General features: G+C 37.2%; 1 long non-coding RNA gene across 1 annotated transcript in view; it reads left to right on the forward strand.

Moving 5' to 3' along the window:
* LOC145717260 (uncharacterized) overlaps positions 1–20,844 on the forward strand; it is a 68,675-nt gene extending 47,831 nt beyond the window's left edge. Inside the window, exon 3 of the long non-coding RNA XR_014140341.1 lies at positions 20,641–20,844. This is a non-coding gene — a long non-coding RNA (uncharacterized LOC145717260). The remainder of the gene's footprint in view (positions 1–20,640) is intronic.
* The last annotated feature ends 2,574 nt before the right edge of the window (positions 20,845–23,418 follow it).

Raw genomic sequence — 23,418 nt, forward strand, 5'->3', positions numbered from 1 at the left:
AGGAGTGTGTACAGCCTCATTTCTCAAATTCTAAAGACAAATATTAACACTGTAAAGCAGATACAAATAAGGGTTACTTAAGGCCTATTGTGATTTTTTAAAACAAAATAATCCAAGCAAGGGATAACCATCTATTTTGATCTCCTGGTTACATTAAGCATGTAAACATGTTTTCCTTATTAGCCTGCATAAATATCATGGCTGAATGATAATCATCACAACATTCATCTAAGTTTAAGAAATCATTTCATTATTTGAGCAGTTCTTTAGGTTATCTGGCCTGCTCTTCCACACATATGTCTACTCATGTTTTCCCTTTACCCATGATATTCCCAGTGCCTGAACGGGTTTGTGCCTGAGATAAATAGGTAGGTAGGTCAGTCGACTGATACAGATAAATTTCCCAGAAATTAAAAGCAGCTTTTATTTATAGAATTATTTCCCTCTTGTGGGTTTCAGAAGAGATTTAGCATGCTTTGGACAAGAGAGCAAGGACAGGCAGCTCTTCAGCTCTGACTGGTGCTCCAATGTCTTTGGGCGAGGCTGGAAGTGACTTTTCTCCTGACCGGCACAGAGCTTCACAGCTCAACAGCCAGAGCGGGGGGTGGGGGGGTGGGGGTGGGGTGGGGGGGAAGGGGAGAAATGAAGAAAAATACAACTGAACAGGAATAGAAAAGTGAATTCTGGTTCTCCCTCCTTTCAACACAGCCAGAGGCTAACAAAGTATTCTGCTTAGTGTTAAGAAATGCTCCCCAAGGAAAGTGTTTGGCCTCCAACTGTGAAACTGATTGATGTTCTTAAAACCCTGGGGTAATTTCTTCTGGTCCTCAACTTGCTGTTAAAGAGGGGGGGCGGGGAGGGGGAGGGAAGGTATCCAGAAAGGGAAATTTTCAAAGGAAACATTTTTCTTGATTTTCTTTTCAAAGTGCCCGTGAGTCAGAACATGTAAGGACAGAAACATAAGTAAACTTGCTAACTGCACATTCCACTTAGAAATAGTGTGTATATGTGATGGCGGAGGCATCCAATTCTTCAAAAGGATCTGTGGACAATCTAAAAAATGTTGATCCAAATCTATTTCATGCCCCAAGTCACAGCATTCACTGTTAGAGCTGGATTCAGCAGATCCAGTGGATGACTCCGCTCCCCACTCCCTCTTTCCCCAAGGTCTCAAACTGTAGGAAAAGACAGTCCATTCAGGAGCCTGGACAAATATTGAGTACTTCATAAAAGTGAATACAGAGGATTAAAATGCCAACTCACAAATGCTTTTCTGTGAAGATGGGCAGCCATGCTAATATAGTGCATCTAGATAGTTCTGGTGGTTTTCCATGGTACAAAGATGATGAAACAAAAACATTACTGAGATGTAGGGGCTCATAATTTTCCCTCAACCTCCCTACCACTCCCACCCCATTCCTGCCATTTCCCCACACACATTCCCCAAACAAAATTATCTGGCATGCTTACTTAGCCTGCATCTCCCTCTTCTATACCCAAGTGGACAAAAAACAATATCCATAAACAATCCAGAAAAAAAGATGAGCCACCTCCATGGGGCTCTCCATGGTAGGGAGATGTGATGTGCCAGTGGCATTTTTTTTGGAAGGATACAGTGATAAGAGAGGGAGTGTGTAGGATAAGATGCTATCAAAAAGATATTCTGGCTCAGGGGAGAGGAAGGCTTCTGCAAAGTAGGAATGCTAGAGAAGGGATAGGACAAAAGAGGTTAAGAAGAGGTGTCATAGAGAGTATATATGAAACCGCTTTAAATGGTTTCAAGAGAAGTGAATAAAGATTGGGGCTTTGGGGGGGACTGCTGCGCTTCTTTAAAAGTATAAGCTCCAGGAGCACCTAGGTGGCTCAGTCATAAAGCGTCTGCCTTCGGCTCAGGTCATGATCCCAGGGTTGGGCTCCCTGCTCCACGGGAAGCCTGCTTTTCCCTCTCCCACTCCCCCTGCTTGTGTTCCCTCTTTCACTGTGTCTCTCTCTGTCAAATAAATAAATAAAATCTTAAAAAAAAAAAAAGTATAAGCTCCAGTCTAGTCAGGGGGATGTTGGCTTTATAAGCATAACACAAATATAAATTGAGGATACTCTGTACATAAGTTTCTTTTTCTCTTACATTGCCAGAAATTCACTGCTGTGTTTTTTGGTGCCATGGTTTAAACTGCTTAGTGCTAGCACAGAATAATTCACATTTACCCAGTAGTTTAGAGCCTTTTATTTTCTGGCATGGTTTAGAATGGTAAATTGCTCTTTTCCATTCAGACTTCCATTAATTTATACTTTTCTTCATTAGTGGAAAATTTGGTAGGAAAACAAGTATACATGACCATGTAAATGGATAGAAACGGACTTATAGAAAGATCCATGTAAAGGGAGACATGCAAATGTGTTAGTATGCTTCAATCTGCCAAGCACAGGGGTCTGAAAGATAGGGATCAATAAATAAAACTCCCCTTTTTCCACACAAGTTCAAAAACACTGAGAGATGAAAACAGGGGTTAGGTATGTGGATTTAAAAAAAATCCCCTTTATTACTTATAAGTTATTGGGATGATATAGCTTAGTGAAAGGACACACTGGACTTTATAAGGACTTTTTCTTTCCCCACTCTCAGTCCAGTCCTGGCATTCAAGGGGAAAGTGAATCCATAGGCTAATCACACCTACCCAAATTCCTGCTTCATACTTAGAATAGGGGAGGAGGGGAGACTAACCCCCTTTACATATGGATTTTAATATATTATCTTCCTCCAACTGAGACACATAACCCCATGTCACCTGTTAAACAGATACCTCAGGGGCACCTGGGTGGCTCAGTCGTTAAGCGTCTGCCTTCGGCTCAGGTCATGATCCTAGGGTCCTGGGATCGAGCCCCACATCGGGCTCCCTGCTCAGCGGGAAGCCTGCTTCTCCCTCTCCCACTCCCCATGCTTGTGTTCCTGCTCTCTGTGTGTCTTTCTCTGTCAAATAAATAAATAAAATCTTAAAAAAAAAAAAAAACCAGATACCTCACTCTGCCTTCTTAGGAAGGAGTGACTTAGGAATTAGGGTAAGAGGCAGAAGTATTTCTCTAGCAGGGGCTTATTACATAGAACCCAGAAATGTGGGGGAAATGCATTTTGCCATAGCATCAAGCATTAAAAAAGGAATATTTAACCTTTCTTATTTTTTTTTTTTACCTGAGCATCTACTGGCCTATTCCTTTAATTCTGTATAATAAAATGAAGTGCCAGGTATTTTAAATTCAATAGACCAGTGGATGGGGAGTGTGTAAGGTGAGGGAAAGGAGAAGAAAGAAGGCTTTTTACTAATTAAAATATCAAAGCTTCAGTGCTAGCACCTGTTTTGTATTTGTTTGGGCTTTTTTTTTTTTTTTTTAAAGAAACCATTTGAGTTGCAAATAAAGGTAATATAAATCAGTGGGGAAAGTTTGGGAAACCAAATCTATTGCAGTCTTCCTATAGTCCACCTTTATCAGAATCACTTGAAATGTGTACTAAAAATGCAAGTTTGGGGCCTCACCTCAATCCTGTGGGAATCAAAATCTCTTGAGACAGGAACAGAAATCTGCACTTAACAACTTCCTTGAGTAATCCAAATGCACACTGAAGACAAGAGAGCTGGCCATAAGACAGCACGCACTAGGTACTACCCGGGTAGTTGAGCCACGGTCACAGCACAAAATTAGCCTTAGTTCTGCTGAGGAGCCAAACTCTCCTCTTTTCTATCAGGTAGCAAGTCTTAGTTATAAAGAAAAACTGGAAAATATAAAGCACGAATCAAGATATAGTACAAACTGTATACTTGTAGAGTAAAGCAAGAGAAAGTAAGCATATGGCAACAGGAGTTTGGGTTAGACCGCAAAGCTGGCCTGGCGGCAGCTCACACCTCAACAATTCTTCCCATTCACATCCAGAAAATGTGTATAAATCCACAAGTCTCTGGTTATGCACATATGATTTCGATTAAGTTTCAGTGCCACTTAGCTACATAGTCATCAGTTTGTACAGATTGGCTGAAATGCTGCATATCCCACTTGGAAATCCTTTAACCAGATTAGAAGCCCCTGGGTCTGCACAATGAAAATGATTTTCCAGAAAGGATCTACAGTAATTAGTGATTAGTGGGGTTTCTGGAACAACAGTTTCACAGTCTAAGATGGCTAATCCATAAATGCATTAATTGTATTAGACTGTGTAGGTAAGAAATAAAAAGTCTACTAAGTGGGAAAATTACTGAACTATTCTAGTTCATTGGGGAAAATGGCACCAGTGTTTAACTGTCTCCAACACATAATACAGATAAATTAGTTCCTATATTTGAGTCAATGAATTATTGTTAAATAGTATCGATGGTGAATTTCCCCAAAACAGGTATATGGATCTTTTTGATATATTTAAAATAGTTTGAGATTTAGAATTATTTTGAAAATAAATTTGTAAAATATAAAAATGCAAAAAGACCTACAACCATTTTCCATGGATTAGATTGTCTATCAGATCCAAGAGACCTACAGAACTCTTCCTGATTTTAGTTGGCAATGCAAAGTGCCACATCATGTACCCCCTGCATTTCTGTGCTTTTTAAAGGGCTCTAAGAAATGTTCTTAATGCAATGTGTTCTAATATTCTAACACCAATTACACATTATCCCAACTGACATACTTTTCAGATACTTTTAGTAATAGAACTTTAGATATTATCACTATATATTCTATACTATTTAGGGATATGAAACCAGATTTACCAATATTTGTCCTCTCACAGAACTACACATGATTCCATATATACTCAAGTTGCTCAACAGATGTTCCTAGAACTGAGTCATCTACTCTAGAGTGTCAGTTGGAAGAATGGCACATCTAGCTAAAGACCCATTTCCAAGGTACACAACTCCCTTTATGTCATCCCCTGGAGGGAATGGATATCCACCTCCTCCCTACCTATTGAGAATCACTCCCAGAGAGAATCTCTCTAATTTTACTCAGATCTGCTGAGGAAGATAAAGAGTTCAGCATCACCGATCTGGTCCAACCACATCATTCATAAGGAAACAAAACCATTCAGGCTAGGAATATTAGGTAATTTATTAAAGTTGTAAAACTGATAGGAGCCTCAAAATCATGGCACAGATACATACTAAAATGTGTTAAGATGTCTTGGAATAAGTCATGGGATGTAACATCTAACATGGTTATTATAGTTAATAATACTGGATTGCATATTTGAAAGCTGTTTAGAGAATAATTCTTAAAAGTGCTTATCACAAGAAAAAACTTATAACTATGTATGATGACAGGTGTTAACTAGACTTATTGTAGTGAACATTTTACTAAATATACAAATATTTAATCATTATGTCATACACCTAAAACTAATACAATGTTGTATGTCAATTATACCTCAATAAAAAAAAAAATCTTGGAAGTGATACCTAGAAGTAGAATGAACATTGAGACCTCCACTTCTAAGCAAAGTGGAGTAATGAGGGCTGGACTTACCCCTTACCCAAAACAATTTAAAAAATCTAGACAAATTCATAAAGTATCAGTTGTCAGACATTAGACATCAGATGTGACACAACAGTGATGACTGAGAAAGGGGAGGAGAAACAGATAAACCATGTAAGTTCCCTAGCTTAATTCCTGGGGAGAGTTTCTGGACCGAATTACAAGGAGGGTAAAGCCAAGAAGACCTTAGTAAATTCACTGAGTGAATGAGATGGAGGTTGAATCTGGGAAAGTCAATGTGGCTAGAGCTAACAGAGCAAAATACCAGAGAAGAGAGATATGGATAGAGAAAAAGCTCTGAAGATATGCAAAATGTCCTGAGTACTGAGCAGCAAATATATATGAGGAAACTATGCAAAGATGGGGAAAAATTCAACTAAAAGGATGAACATAACTAATTTCTGGAGCTCACATAAGGCTGAGAATAATTCATGTTTCTATCAGCCAGAGTAGAAAAACTCTTAATTCATGGGGAACTGAGGCAAAGGTATTATCTCAGTGGTGCGGTAAAGTTAGCCCTAGACTAAATGTTTCCTATGTCCCACCTAACAAAGCTTAAAAGGAAGCCTTAAAAAAATCAACCTGCCTCCAACAAATTTAATGAAGTTCCAGAAATAGAGGCTATTTATAGGAATACTAAAATATCCAGCACCTCAAATTCACAATGTCTGGTATCTCATCAAAAATTACCAGGTTTGCAAAGAAGCAGAAGAATAACAACCAATAGTGAAGGAAAAAAATCAATCAATAGAAACAGATCAAGAAAGGATATAGATGATAAAATTAAAAAGTAAGGGAATTAAAACCATTATTAACATTATATTCCATATGTTCAAGAACATAAAAATTGAGCATGTTACATAGAGACATGAAAGATGCAAAACAGACCTAAATTGAAAATCTAGAGATGAAAACATAATGTCTAAAATACAAAATACAGTTGATGGGATTGACAACAGATAAAGCACCGATGAAAAAAAATATAGTGAACTTGAAAACATACTAAATACATAAGAATGAGGATAGGAATGACAGCAGCAATGGCACAAGCTAGAAAAAATGGGGCAACAACTTTAAAGTACTATAAGGAAAAAAAAAACTTAGAAATCTATAACCAGTGAGTATTACCCTTCAGAAACAAAGGTAAAATAAATATCTTTTTGGACATACTAAAGTTGAAATAGTTCAGCAAAACTGTAATACAAAGAAATGTTAAAATAAGTTCTTCAGGCAGGAGAACATTACCAGAAGAAAATCTAAATACACACAAAGGAATGAAGAACACTAGAAATGGTAAATAAATGTGTTAATATAAAGGGATTTTACCCTTATTTTTAAATCTCTCTAAAAGATAATTTATTGTTTAAAACAAAACTTAAAACCATATATCGTGAAGTTTAAAATATATATAGAATTTAAATGTATAACAACAAAAATACAAAGGCTAGGAACAGAAAATAGAAGGTTATTGTTTTAAGCTTCTTGTACTATACATGAAGCGGGATCATATCACTTGAAGGCAGACCACTTATTGTAGTTAAGCAGTACAAACTCTAAAGCAGCCACTACAATAACACAACCAAAAGTCATAGATGATAATCCAACAAAAGAGATAAAATGGAACCATAAAGCAAATGCTCAATTTCAAAAGAAGGCAGAAACGGACAACAAAGGAAGTAAACGACCAATGGTAACAAAAGAAAACAGCATTAAAATGGTAGACTGAATCCTAACCATATCAATAATCACATTAAATGTAGATCATATAGCTATGTGGAGAAAAGGCAAAGGTAGTGATATTGGAGGAAAAGCAAGACCCAACTATATCCTGCATACAAAAATACCTACCTTAAACATGAAGACATAAATAGATTAAATGTAAAGGAATAGAAAGAGATATGCCATCTAAATACTAACCAAAGAATGCTAGAATGGCTATATTAATAGTAACAAAATATTTTCAGTGCAAAGAATTTTGCCAGGGCCAATTTACAAGAGGAAATAAAAACCCTATCAATCAACTGGACCTAGCTGACATTTAAAGAACTCAGTAACAGCAGAATACAAAATTTTTCAAGAGCCCATGAAACATTTACCAATAGAGACTATATTCTGAGCCATAAAAAAGACTCAATAAACTAAAAAATTATTCAAATCATAGTGTATTATCACAATGAAATTAAATTAGAAACTGATAACAAAAAGATATTTGAAAAATTGATAAAGCAAGTAAGGTTGTAGAAGACTTGAGCACTACCAGCCAACCAGACCTACTTGACATTATTACTTGTTTTACCAGTTACTGAGAGAAGAGTATTGACTACTACTGTGAATTTTTCTATTTTTCCTTAAAATTCTATCAGTTTGGGTTTTGAAGCTCTGTTATTAGGTGCATAAACATTTAGGAGGGAGAACATTATGCCAATAAATTTAAAAGCTTAGATGAAATGGACAAATTCCTTTGAAGACACAAGCTGCCAAAGCTCATTTAAGAAGAAAATAGATAACCTGAGTATCCCTGTATAGATCAAAGCAATTGAATTTGCAGTTAAAAAATACTATTACCCAAAAAACTGAACTCTGAGCTCAGATAACTTACTGATGAATTCTACCAAATGCTTAAGGGAAAAATAATACCAATTCCATACATATTCTTCCAGAAAATCAAAGAGGAAGGAATAATCCCCAACTTAATTTGAGGCCAGTATATCCAAAACCAGACATATTACAAAAAAAGAAAACTGCATTCCTTATGCACATAGACAGTAAAATTCTTAATGTAATTTTAACAAACTGAATCCACCAATATATAAAAGTATAATACATTACAAACAAATGGGATTTATTCTAGGAATGCAAAAATCAATTAAAAATTTAATGATTGTAGGGGCGCCTGGGTGGCTCAGTTGGTTAAGGATCTGACTTTTGGTCTTGGCTCAGTTCATGATTTCAGGGTCATGAGATCGAGCCCCACATCAGGCTCCATGCTTGGCTTGGAGTCTGCTTCATATTCTCTGTCTTTCCCTCTGCCCCTACCCCAACTCACATGTGGGCTCTCTCTCTCTCTTAAATAAATAAAATCTTCAAAAAATTAATAATAATATACCATGTTAATAGACTCAAAAAGAAAAAATCTGTATTATACTCTTGATAGACACAGAAAAAGCATTTGACAAAGTAATACTCTATTCCTGATTAAAAAAACAAAAACAAAAACAAAAACTCTTAACAAACCAGCAAGAGAAGGGAACTTAACCTGATAAAGGGCACGTAAGAGAACACTACAGTTAACATCATACCTAGTAAGTGGAACACTGAATGTTTTCCCTTCAAGATTATCAAACCATGACAGATATCTTACCACTTCCATCCAACATTGTATTGAAGGCCCTATTCAGTAAAATTCAAGAATAGTAAATAAAAGGCATCCAGATTGGACAAGACAGGGGAAAACCGTCCTTATTTACAGACAGTATGATTATCTATCTAGAAAATCCTAAAACTGTCCCCTATTCCTGAAAAGCTCATGACCTATTTTAATCTATGAATATTCTACCCTTCCTTCTAGACCTATCTCAAATGTTAATGTATGTCCATTTAGGCTTATTTCTTCCTTTCTTGAACTCCCTTAGTACTTGGTAATACTAAGTCCTCTACTGAATAGAGAAAAAAACCACATCATAACTTGATCCCAAGGTTAGGTGTATATATGTCTCACCTTTTCTGTTGGACCATTAACTTCTTAAGAGTAGGGAATGCATTTTGGTCATCTTTTTCCCTGTCTCAGAAACCAGTTCCAGTGCCTGACAGTAGAAGGCCTCAGGAAACACTCACTGCTATATCAAGGTAGTTCATCATACAGCTCAAGCGCTCTTAAATGCAGAGTTCTTCACATTTCTCCTCTCATACTCATGGATCTTTCTTGTTTTACATATATGGAACATGCAAACTTCCATTTCAGCTAACTTGCCCTGTTCTCCACTACCTGTAAAAAGCACTTGAGTTCATTTCTATTGCCACAATATAAAAGATCTTTTTAACGATTATAATTACAATTTTCTATTGAAGAGATTTTACATTCCAAGATATATCTTATAGTCTCCAGAGAAAGGAGAAAAGAAACTGAAAACTCCTCTATATATTTTGTCTGTAAGAAGCAGCCACGAAATATTTCTGAACCACTCAGGCAACCTCAGCCACTTTGACAGCACCGGCCAAGAAGCAGCACAAGCTTTTCACTTCCTGTTGAAAATGATAAATATGAACTAGTGGTTTGTGCTCAGCTTTGCTCGTCTCGGGTTCTCATGCATCGAGCTGCTGTGTGGGCAGTGGTATGTCTGACTCTGTCTGCAGGCAAGGTCCATCTTCATGTATAGCTCTCATTCAGGGAGACCACACACTATTTTCTGAGTGATACAATGCTCACCCCTTCTGGCAGCTCAGTCATCATAGCAAAGTTCCCTCAGCCTTGGGTGTAATAATAAACTGCAATGTTCTGTTTTTGGACTTTGGGGAACTAAGTTTCAGTCCCTTGACTATAAATCAAGGGATGGCTGTAGCATTAATGTCAATCATCTAGTTCTATTTAATGTGACTTAAATGTTTATTAAACAATGTATCCTGTTTTTGCTATGATTATCTGCCATGAGGATCATAGGCCTGGAATCAGGTACACCTGGGTCCAAATCCCAGTTCTCCCACTATATAGCTGCGTGTCTTTGGGTAGTATCCTTTCATGGTTTCCCTCTTCAGTAGGACTTTAAGATCACGACGATCTTAAAGTAAAAAGATCCCAGTGCTGGGTTTGAGATGGAATCTGACTGGGTCATACAGAAGGGACACAATTATGTAGTGGAAAGAAAGTTTGACTGGAGGTGAGATTCCACTCTGGCCTTGGGCTTTGGTTGATCCTTTTATAACTGAAGATCCTTATCCTCGGGCCATCTTCCTGTATTTGTGCGCACAACACTAATGGTCAAATATGCAATCTCAGGTCCTGCAAAGGTGTGAGTAATGGATACCACACAGACTGTTTGGGTTCAGCTCCAACTCCCCCCTCACTAACTGACATCACATAAATTGCTTAACCTTTCCAGAACTTGCCTGTACAATGAGGGAGCCTGGTTATGCGGTCTCAAAGACCCTTCTCATCCCCCACTTAAAAGATACAATTGTAATACTGCAGAGGTTAAATAAATGAGGGCTTTAGAGCCACCTTGCCTAGAGTTACATCTGTTACACATGCTTTCTCATCCGTAAAATGGGAATTATAATAGTTTCTACCCCATAGGATTTTTAATGAAAATTAAAAAGCTAGTACATGTAAAATGCCTGCAACACTGCCTAGCACATAATAAGGCTCCAATAGATCTTAGTCTTTTATTATTACAATGTTCCATATTCAGGGAGAAGTAGCAGGACCTCAAGCATAGAGTCTAAAGGTAGGAGCAGAATCAAAGCACTCTAGACTTCTTTTTAGAAAACTGTGATGTCATCCACCACCATTAAGAGGGATATTTTGTATTCAAGATCCATCTCCATTATCTTCCTCCCCCTCCTCCCCATTCTAAGCCTTCCAGTGTCCTCAGCTCACCCCAAAGGTGCTCAGTTCCCTTTCAATCTGCCATCAGATTGTTTTCTCCCTAACGTGATTCCTTGTTCTAGAATGTTCCACTTCAGTATGCTGCAATAATGATCATAATAATGATGATGATCATATTCAGGCATGGTAAGATGATGGATGGGAGTATTCTGACATTAAGCACCTCCCCTCCCCCAAGAATTTCACTCAGGAATTACTTTTAATACACAGACTACAAAAGATTTTCAATCCCAGAAGTTAAACATACATTTTTACCACTTTTTATTTTCAGTTGTTTTGTCCTTTAATTTTAAGGTTTACACTATTAAATGTTTCCTTTATGAAGTAGTATTACACAAAGGGAAAAAATCATGGGAGATTTGGAAAATAGCTGTTTTCAAAAAAAATGGATGGCTATTATATTACAAATAAAAATGTTCAAGGATTCATTCTTCTACTCGAGAGGCCTTTGTTGAACACTATTTGCTAGTCACTCAAACAGATAAAACATAAAGATAGGCAAGACATGGTCTTCACAGGGAAATGGGATATATTTTTTAAAAAGAATTGATGTGTTCTGGAAAAACTCAGAACTTAAAAAAATTTCCTTGAATCTATTTTAGGATTTAGTCATATCTTATTTGTATTATACATAGGGGAGGCTGCATAATTGTTTTGGTGGTTGGGCCTCAAGAGTCTTAATTGAGCCCTGCCTGGTGGGGGTATCCAAGAAAAAGGGTGGGGGGCAACTAAGGTTGAGATGAAGAAAGTTCTTAGGGAGGAAGAGGCATTTCAGGTGTCTTCAAAGACAAATCAAAGTTTGTCCGCCTACTGATGGGAAAAGAGATGGGGAGGGTCTTCTAAGCAGTGAATGCAGATGATGCTGTTCTAGAAGTCTGAAAGAGCATGTTAGCCTATACAGTAACTGCAGTAGGTTAGTGTTGCTGGAGCACATGATCCCTGGGGAGGTGGTGAGTAGGCCTTGGCCAGGTCACCAAGGGCCTCTTGAGTTCTGCTAAGATCTAGGTTGTTCTTTTTTTTTTTTTAAAGATTTTATTTATTTATTTGACAGAGAGAGAGACAGCGAGAGAGGGAACACAAGCAAGGGGAGTGATGGGAGAGGGAGAAGCAGGCTTCCTGCTGAGCAGGAGCCTGATGCAGGGCTCGATCCCAGGACCCTGAGATCATGACCTGAGCCGAAGGCAGATGCTTAACAACTGAGCCACCCATGCGCCCCCAGGTTGTTCTTTAAAAAGAATGCTCTATCTATGGTTGAGTAGAGACCAGCTTTAACTCCCAAAATGTTCCAAGGAGATTTGGAGATTCTGGCTCAACTTGAAGGCTCAGGACCAAGGGCTCCTCTGCATCATCTCACCTTCCCACGCAATACGCCTAGTCATTTGAAGGAGGGTATTATTAGGGCAAACAGCTGAGATCATAACTGGCCAAGGTGATTCACAAAGGACATTATTTTTTATCCATTGTTCTGAACTCATCTTCCCACACAGAGAAAGTCAGATTTGTTCAGAATCAAATTGGAAGCCAGTCTTTTCTGCCAAAGGGCAATCCCCCAAACATCCACACTTATTTTCAGATTCTTTTTTCTGTGAAATGCTTTTTACCTATCTCGAGTGTCTCTCCTATTCCAAAACTACAATTAATAATAGCTAGAACATTTCTTGAGGCATTTCTTTCTCATGATCCCAACTGTTAGCTATTTAAGACATTTTTAATTTGCTTCTCACTGAAATGTATTAGCAATTGTACTCCTTATTGTTTCACATCTTAGTGTTTTGGTGAGCACAATCATTGAGTCATGGCCTTACTGTAGATAACCACATCACGAATTTCACCACAGCTCTTATTCTAAAGTGTTTGGGTAAAAGGCCAAGGTTAAATCTTGTTCAACTAAACTACATTTTTCAAAGAAAAAAGGAGGAGACATTTGAATTTTAGAGAATCAGCCAGAAATTGAGTTGTGAAATATGAATCACTTCCTGGCCTTTATCCCACAGGCTATAGAAAATACTTGCATTGACTAAATCCCTAGGAATAAGGACATAATTATTGTTACTCTTGTTTTATAAGGGGGACACTGAAGAATAAAGTGCCAGTAATTCTGGTAAGCCCATTAAATCATACATAACAACTAGTACATGTCAATTTTAGAGAGATGGTTACAAATGTGCGTTTTTCTTCTTAATCTATCATTCATGTTATATGTCTTTTTCCTTCCTCTGCCTTTATTGCCTCAAATTTCCCATCATTTCTTTATATTTTTCTGTTCCCTTTTGGGTGTGGGGCTTTGTTTGTTTTTGGTGAGCCCTTTAGCATGTTCTCCTATTTCATCCTCACCACCTCATCCTAGCTCTCCTCTGTCCCAACTTTGACCTACCCAGTTTCCATGTCCACCTTTTGCCTACCTCATTTTCTCCCCATCACATTAGTCTCTAATTCATAGATTGTCTTTTATCTAAAGTAATTCATTTCTTCTTGTTATAGTTATAATTTCTCCATTCCTGCAGTGGGTAAATTTATTCACTCAAATATTTATTAGGTATCTATTCTGGATAGATCCTCTGCTGGATACTGAAGAAATACAGGAACAAATAAGCCAGAGATATTATAATCCACTGAGAGAGAGAAAGCTGTTGTTATTGTTTGTTTGTTAAAAATAAACTAGGAGAGTATGACCTATTAGGAGGGTCTTATAAATAACTAATTGCCAAAATGGAATAACAGGGATGGGATTTATTCTCCTGCTTGTAACAGCTAAAAATCTGGACAAAATTGTTTTTGAAATGGTCTCCAAGACATTAGACAATAGGCAATGAAGGAGAGTAGTCACTAAGAGGCAAAAAACAAATGAGCTGAGCTATAACTGCTGCCTTACTGCCTGGAGAGAGTTTGGGGGTCATAGTGCAGGGAGAGAAACACATGTGGAGACCAGCAGACCCATCAGCTGAGGAGATGGAGCTAGAAGTCCAGGAAAGCCAAGGCAGCAGAAGTTACTAAAGCAAAGTACCAGAGAGTAGAGAGCTGCATGGAGACAGAACTGCAGAGATGTGCAGAGCATCTCCTCATGTCTTCTGATCAGTGCATTTGTGTAAGGAAACTTTAATAAAGGCAAGAGGAAGAAAAACCAATCAATCAAAACTGACATAAAAACAATAAAGATGATAGAATTAGCAGACAACGATATAAAAATAGTTTCCATAACTGTATTTCATATGTTCTAGAAGCTAGAGGAAGTCATAAGCATGTTAAGCAAAAGTGTGGAAGATATTAAAAAAAAGACCAAAATTGAAATTATGGAGATGAAAAACACATTTGAAATGACAACCTCACTGAATAAAGTTAGTGACAAATTAGATATTGCAGGGGCAAAAAAGACTAGTGAACTTGAAGACATAGCAAAAGAAATTATCCCAAATGAAAAGAGAACGAAAAAAAGACTGAAAAAGAAGAAAACAGTATCATTGAACTATGGGATAACTTCAAGCTGCTTAATATACATGTATTTGGAATCATGAAAGAAGAGGAGGGTCAGGAGACAGAAAAAATGATTGAAACAATTATGGCCAAAGTTTTTTCAAATTTTCCTAAAACTAGTTATATAGAGAAAATCTTAAAAGCAGCCAGAGTACATGTGATTTGCAGAGCGAGAAAGATAAGGACACCAGGTTTCTCCTTGAAAACAATGTAAGCCAGAAGACAGTGAAGGAGCATCTTTAAAGTAAGGGAATAAGGGTGTGTGTGTGGGGGGCCGTTTAACTGTCTTCTAGAATTCTATATGCACTAAAAAATATCTTTCAAAATCAAAGGTGAGAGAAAGATTTTTTTCAGACATACAAAAGCTGAAAGAATTCAGCAGACCTACACTAACAGAGATATTAAAGGAAACTCTTCAAGCAAAAGAAAATGATAAGGAAAATAATCCAAGAGTAATTCTGGATATAACAAAAAATTAGTAACTATGCAAGTATAAAATACATTCTTCTAATTATCTCAGACCTTTCAAAAATTACTACTTAAAATAAAAGTAATAACAATGTATTGTGGAGTTTGTAACATATATAAAACAAATGACAATACCATAAAGGCCATGAGAGGAAAAACAAAAGTACTACTGAGGTTCTGTAATTTAGGGAGAGTAGTATAGCATCACTCAAAGGTAGAATGTGATATATTAAAGGTGGACATTATAAACCCTACAGCAACCACTAAAATAACATAAAAAGATCTATAGCTAATAAAATAACAAAGAAAATAAAATGAAATTATAAGACATGATCACTTAATCAAAAAGCCAAGGAAGGAAAAGGGGGGGAAATAAAAGATGGGACAAACAGAAAACAAGAGGATGGTAGATTTGAACCCAAACATATCAGTAATTATATTATATGTCACTGATTGGATATAAAGGCAAGAACCAACTACGTACTGTTTATGAGAAACACACTTTAAATATGATGACATAAATAGGTTAAAAGTGAAAAAATAAAAAAGATATACCATGCTACTAAGATTCAAAAGAAAGATGCAATGGAATGTTTTTATTAATATTGAACAAAGTATTTATCAGAGCAAAGAATATTACTGAGATAAAGATGATTACTTCCTAATGATATATAGTTATTTCATGAAGATGACATAATGATCCTGAACTTTTATGCACCTAATAACAGAAGTCAGAATACATAAAACCAAAATAGAGAGTGCAAAGAAAATAAATAACAATTATAGTAAAAAATTCAATACCTCTCTCTTAATTAGTCATAGAGTATCAGTAGGAATATAGAAAACTTGAAGAGTGCTATCTATCAACATGAACTAATTGCCATTTACTGAGCATGACACACAAAAACAGCAAGCATTCACATTCTTTTCAAGTACACACAGAACATTTATCACCCTAGATCATATTTTGAGATATAAAATAGATCTCAATAAATTTGAAAAGATTTAATTTATACAATGTATGTTCTCTGACCACATAGAATTAAACTAGAAATCAACAACTGGCAGATATCTGGAAAATCCGCCTAATTATTTGGAAATTAAGTGGCATACTTCTAAATAACTCATGAGACAAAGATGATATGAAAAGGGAAATCAGAAAATACTTTTAACTAAAAGGAAATGAAAACAACATAGAAATTTGTGGGATGCAACTAAAGCAGTACTGAGAGGGAACTTATAGCACAAAATAAGTGAAAACAAAAGCTGCTTTTTTTTTTAATTTCAATAAAGTTAACCAACCTTTAATCAGAATGACCAAGAAAAAAAAGCAATGACACAAATTACCAGTATCAGTAATGTGGAGTGACATCAATAGTCTAGATATTAAAAATAATAAAAGAATTTAATAATAAACTTTAAGTCAATATATTTAACAACTTAAATGCATAAATTTCTTAAAATACACAAGCTACCCATGCTTATTCAGAAGAAATAGATAACCTGAATAGACTTTTATCTATTAAAACAACTAATTTTACAGTGAAAAATCTTACTACAAAGAAAACTCCAGGCTCAGAGAAATTTGAATTCTACTATGGATTTAAGAGAAGTGATATTAATTTTACACAAACTCTTACAGAATACTGAAGAGGAGGGTATATTTCCCAATTTATTATATGAAGCCAGAATTATTGTGATACCAGAATTAGACAAAGCCACAAGAAAAATAATATCCCTTATTAGTATAGATGCAAATTTCTAAAACTTTTTTAACCTATGTAACACTGTAATATAAAAAAGGAGAATACAACATGACTGAGTGAGGTTTATCCCTGAAATGCAAGGTATATCCAAAAGTATAACATTTGAATATAAATCAATGTAGTTCATCATATTAACAGGCTAAAAAAGAAAAATCTAATCATGTCAATAGACATAGGAAAAATATTTGACAAAATTCAAAGTCCATTCCTGATTTAAAAAAATTTAAAAATTCTCAGCAAACAGGAATAGATGGAACATTCCTCTACAACTAACATTATACTTAATGGTAAAGGACTGAATGATTCTCTCCTAAGATTGGAAACATGCTGCTCATGCAGTTTGTTTGAATCATAACTAAGGAACTCTGAGCTTAGAGAACTTGAATCTTTCGTACTGGAAAGTAAGCATCACAACCCAGGAGAGACTGTCTCTATTTCCCAAGGCTATTCACTACCCAAGCATCCTTAAATAGATAGTTCAGAATAAAAGGGCAGTCAATGCCTCTGTTTGTAAAATGTTCAGAAACATGAGGGATAACTGTCCTCCCAAAATAAAAAATTGAGGTACTGTATTGGCTGAATTATGCCCCCCCCATAATTCATATGTTGACACCCTAACCCCCGGTACCACAGGATATGACTTTATTTGAAGATAGGGCCTTTAAAAATGATTAAATTGAGTTGTTAGGGTAAGCCCTAATCCCATCTGACTGGTGTCTTCATAAGAAGAGGAGATTAGGACACACAGAGAGACACAAAGGGGTGTATGTGCACAGAGGGACAACCATATGAAACAGCAGCAAGAAGGTGTCCATCTCCGAGTCAATGAGAGAGGCTTAAGAAGACCCCAAGCCTGCTGATATCTTCATCTTGAATGTCTAGCCTCCAGAAGTATGAGAAAATAAATTTCTGTTGTTCAAACCACCCAGGCTATGGTATTTTCTTATGACAGCCTTAGTAAACTCACATAGGTACCATTACAAACCTACATGAATGGCTAAAATTAAGGAATGGAGGGATGCCTGGGTGGCTCAGTCGGTTAAGTGTCTGCCTTCGGCTCAGGTCATGACCCCAGGGTCCTGGGATCGAGTTCCACATCGGCCTCCCTGCTCAGTGGGGAGTCTGCTTCTCCCTCTACCCTTCCCCCCTGCTCGTGATCTCTCTCACTCTTTCTCTCAAATAAATAAATAAAATCTTTTAAAAAATAAAATTAAGGAATGCAGTTTGGAGTAGATTGGCTGCTTATGAAGAGCAGGAGATCAGAAGAGCTGTAGGACTGAAGACTGAAGTAAGGAGCCAGCCAGCAAAGAAAGAATGAAAGAACTGTCAGGAAACTTTTAGAACTCTACTGACGTAAAAATAATTTGGGGGTCATCAGTATGGTCAATAGATTTTTTTGTTAGAAGATAAAGTTCTGGGGGCACCTAGGTGGCTCAGTCAGTTAAGCATCTGCCTTCTGCTCGGGTCATGATCACAGAGTCCTGGGTTCGAGCCCCACATCAGGCTCCCTGCTTAGCGGGGAGCCTGCTTCTCCCTCTCCCTCTGCCTGCCACTCCCCCTGCTTATACTCTCTGTCAAATGAATATTTTTAAATCTTTAAAACAAAGATAAAGTTCCACTATGAAATACTTGATAGACTATAAAACTCCATCTTTCCTGTGCCTCCTACATCTGTTTCTAGTCTAACTGGATGTCAGCTGTGTCATACTGACAAATGATTCAAGAAGGGAATGGTAGTTTGCTTCAGCCAAGGTGTGTCAAGGCTTACCCACAATAAAAGGGGTTGTTATGATACAACATTCTCTGATATCACCACTAAAAATCAGTGTGAGGTACTATCATGTGATTTGAGTCATCAATACTAAATAACCCAGAGTAAACAGATGTTTGAATTTATCTAGGGCAAAGGATTATCAAAGCATGGAAGAAATTTGAGGGACACAATCTTGAAAGCTAGTGAGTGCAGAGTTGAAGTGTGAACCAGAGAGTCCAGGACAGATTGAAAGAACAACACTAAGCTAGAAATGACTACGAGACAAAGGAAAACATCAGGGAGCTCTGAGCTTTTGTGGAGAAGATGCAAGGGAAGGGAAGAAGGGTCTGGAAAAGCAGGGGAAAGTTCCTATTTATTGTATGCTTATTCTGACCTGGGTAACATTATTACTGTCTCACAGTGGAGAAAACAGAGGTGTGGAGAGGTTGGGTAATTTGTGCACAATCACAGAAGTATGGGGCTGGCATTCAAACTTGGGTCTAATAGTATAACCCATGCCCTTTCCCCTACTCCCCATTGGCTGGTAAGTCAAAGAGGAATAGGAGGGAGAAAAGAGGAGAAACAGAAATCCATTAAAAAGACAAATCTTCAAGTCTAAGATACTGGACTTGACACGCTTGGGCCTGAAGAGAAGTTTCAAGGTATGGCTGCCCATGCATTTGCCAGAGTGGAATTTGGGTGAGCTACCTGGAGAAGAGGTGACAAAGACCCACAGCTCTGTGCATGTGACACAGAATAAGCCACTCATGTGGAGATTTCAGGTCAGAGTCAAGGAATGGGTGTGGGGGGAGAGCAAGCGAGTGAGAGAGAAAGGAAGGGGGGGAGAGGGAGGGAGAGAGAGAGAGAAATTGCAAAAGATTTCTTTTCTAAATGAATTCAGAACGCATAAGGCAAATGTTTCTTTGCAGTTTGTATGAGAAGGTGATAAGACTAAATAATGCAAAGAAGGTATATTCCCAGTCCATTTTATATTTTGATTTATCACAAGTCATTTGTTATTGGATTCTGACTTCTGATACTGACCACAGTCATGATTTTAACTCTGCAGTGAGAAATACTGACTATGAAGTATCAATTAAGTTGAAGTACCTTTGCCTGGTATCAAGGAAGGAACAGTTACCAGCCCATCCAACAAGCCTGCTGTTCCGCATATCATGCAGAATGGGGAAATATGTCTCATCTCCATGAAACTCTGTGGGTGGAAAGGGTGTACCTCAGGGCACATCTGCGTATCTGAGGTAAAAACACTCTGTGCAATACATGTTTTCAGATCTCCTGGATCCTTTTACAAGGGCCCCATTGTTACCAGGTTCCTGAAATATGGCTGTCATAGAACTCAAGACATTTGAGAAAAAATGAAAATACTATGACTCACACTGTCTGTGCTGCTTGAGTTACTTAAACTTCAGTCTATTTATGCTAATAAAAAATCCCTGAAAATCCATTTGCATAGCATGCACCCACAAGTCTTTAAAATAGAGAAAAACCGTCTAATAGTTGCTATACATAGATACCCTATTGTTTAATTATTTAGACGACTGCTATCTAATTGCAATTCAAATGGATCATCTTCCAAAAGTTCAATTTATAAGATAGAAAGGGACTTTTAGTTTAATGAGGTCCAAAAATAAAATTTATTCAATTATCCTGATAAGTGTCTTATCTAATTAGTTGAGTATCTGGAGCTGACACATGAAGAATATTAGCTATTGTTGTATGCTTTGATTTTTTTTATAATATTTAGGTGCTCACTTGTGTGCCAGGTAATTTATATATGTTATCTCTTTTTATTCTTACTTTATGGAGTAGGTATTATCACCACTTAAAAGAAGAGGAAGCTAAAGTTCAGGGGGTTTGTTCATAGGTTCAGTAAGTGGTAGAGCTAGGACTTATGTCTGTAACTGAAAACAGACTAAATTCAAATTCAAACATAAATTGGGCATATTTCCTGCTTTGCATAATAACAATATTTATATTAATTAACATTAAATGCTTGTCATGTTTCAAGAATTTATTATTAACTAATTTAATCTCTACCACAGGTTTATGACATGGATGCCACATTTGACAAATGAGGAAACAGAGGCAGAGGAGTCTCATTGGTGGCCAGTGACGGACATGGATCTGAACCCACATCTGATTCATTTCTCTTAACCACTATTGTACCTCTTTAGTTCCAGCTTGCCTACTATTGAACCCATCCATGTAAATGTGGCTTCCCTGGGCCTTAATTAGAATAAACCAGAGATGGAGTTATTTGAAAAGTTCCTCTAGTTGGTTTTTATCGGATTTGGGCTCCACATAGCCAGGGGAGCAGGCTGAATCCAGCTTGTTAGTATACTCTACTCCCTACCCTGTCTCGTTTCTCCCCCGTAACCATGATCTTAACCAAAATCTCACAATATATTCTTATGTAGCCTACCTAGACCAGCTGTACAAATCAGTGGTTAAGACCACAGGTTCTGAAACCTCTCTTGTACTTGGGTACAAATGATTTAATATACATAAAGTGTTTAAATCAAGGTCTGAAATATAGTAAGTGCACAATAAACATTAGATATTATTTCATAGTATTCCCAAAGGGGAGAGATGTCAGAGAGAACAGAAATCTGGACGGGGCACTGAGACAGCGTCAGGACCCTGCCCATAACTCAATGATATGTTCCATGATCTGAGGCATGGGGTTAGCACACAATCTATTTCTATAGGTAAGTGTGTGGGGGGTGGGTATTTAATCACTGAGTGTTGCCTTGGACTTCTTTCAGTCTAAATGACTTTGCTTTCAAATCTCACATTCTTACCTCACCCAATCTGCCTCCCTCTTTCTCTTTTATCATTTCAGTTTATTTTTCATTACAACCCAAACCTCAATATAGATTACTAAAATAGAAAAAGACATTGATGAATACCAAACAGTAATCAAAATCCTATTTCTCAGCAATGTTGCTTGCCATTCCATGTTAATATAGAAACCTTAATTCTGGTAGCTTCTCCGGTGGAGAGCAGGTATGTATGACTCTGTCCTTCATCCCTATTTTACTTTATGTTTTTTAAAGATGGGCAGAACTTTAATAGGTAGAAATAAAGCTAGAGAGGGGTAGGCCAGACACCCTACCTGCCCCCTTTCCTGGTAGGTACACTGGGTCTCAGTAGGGCCAGGTTTTAAGAATGAAATTTTCATTTCTCTGGGATAAATGCCTAGGGTGAAATTGATCATGGGTTTTATGAGAAGTATATGTTTAGCTTTTAAGAAATTTCCAAACTGTTTTCCAGAGTGGCTATACCATTTTACATTCTCAACATCCACATTTTGGTCAGCATTTTGTGTTGTTACTTTTTTTTTTTTCTTTTTAATTTTAGTCATTCTGATAGGTGCATTGTAGTGACATTTCATCATTGTTTTAATTTATATTTCCCTGATGGCTAATGATGTTGAACACCTATTTACTTGTTTTCCATCAGTATATTTTCTTCAATGAAATGTGTGTTCAGGTCTCTTGCCCATTTTCTAATTAAATTGTTCGCTTTCTTTAACTTCCTGCCTATTTTAACCCTCTGAAACATCATGTTCAAGGTTAATGTGTGGAGCCAGCTTAAGGAAAGATGTCCACAACGCATTAATATGTTGTATAATTTCTTTTAGCAGAGTCTAAGACAGACCCGTATCTGATCTTTAGCAAACATAGAATCAGATGTCCCACACATGACGACGTTTCTCTGTGATGTTTATAAAATTTCACTTTAAAAGAGAAGTTTCCTTCTGGAGGAAGGACAGATGGGTCTTCCTTCCTTCCTACCTTCTTTCTTTCCCCTGATTTTCTGATGGATCCTAGTCTATACTTGATGATGAAGAAACCACAAGGCAAATCATACTCTTCACAGCCATTCTGTTCATTCTCATTTTGTTTTCAGTTAAGGTTTTGTATATCATTCCATCATTAATTCTCACAGGATCTATAGATTGCTTACTTATAGACTGTGTTTCCAGGATCCACTGAATCAAATATTTTGCACAAAAAAGATTGAACCTACTAATTATAATGCATCTCAAACTTCGATGTGTATATAAATTACAATTTTGTGAAAATGCAGATTCTGATTCTAGGGAGATGTGAAACTGGGTTCATATTCTGCATTTCTAACAAACTCCCAGATGATGCTGATACTGATGGTCTGAAGACCACACCTGGAGCAGTAAGGTACTGCTGGTCTTCTTCAGGATTCCCCAAGGAATAAGGGTGAGGGTTAAGGGTGGGGAAGTTGAATACAAATTGACGAAATCAGTGCTTAGTGTTCAGAGAAGCTGGGAAACACAAAGAAGTGACTTAAAGTCAATGACTCTTCAGTCGGCAGTGGCCAAGGGCTTACGGAGTCCCAGGAGGTCAATGGCATCATGCTGTCCTAGTTTAGGTGTTGTCCAATCCCTTTGGGAAATGGTGGTGTCTAGAAGCCTACTTTCCTGGGACACTTTGGGTAGTATATTTGCTTTGAGATGATGGACTCTCTACTGTGGCGGAAGCAGTGACAGAGGACAAGTATTAGGCATGCCTTTTCTGGCAAGTGTTCTGTTCCATTCCCATCTCAGTTATGCTGTTCTTCCTTTCCCGATGGCCTAGCCAAATACATGGCTGGAGGTAGTCTGCATCCTTTTATCAGAGTGCCTATCTAGAGCTCAAGGAAGAAGAAAAGTTCTCCCATCCATGAAAAATCAGTGACCCATCTCACGTTGCAAAAGACAACTTGAACTCAGAGTGGTGAAAAGTAACTTTGATGACAGTCTTTTCTTGTTCCTAAAAATACCAGTTTCTGCCATGTCAGCC

The sequence above is a fragment of the Leptonychotes weddellii genome, chromosome 1 (assembly GCF_054177405.1).
Source record: "Leptonychotes weddellii isolate Sample4059 chromosome 1, ASM5417740v2, whole genome shotgun sequence".
Taxonomy (NCBI): Eukaryota; Metazoa; Chordata; class Mammalia; order Carnivora; family Phocidae; genus Leptonychotes; species Leptonychotes weddellii.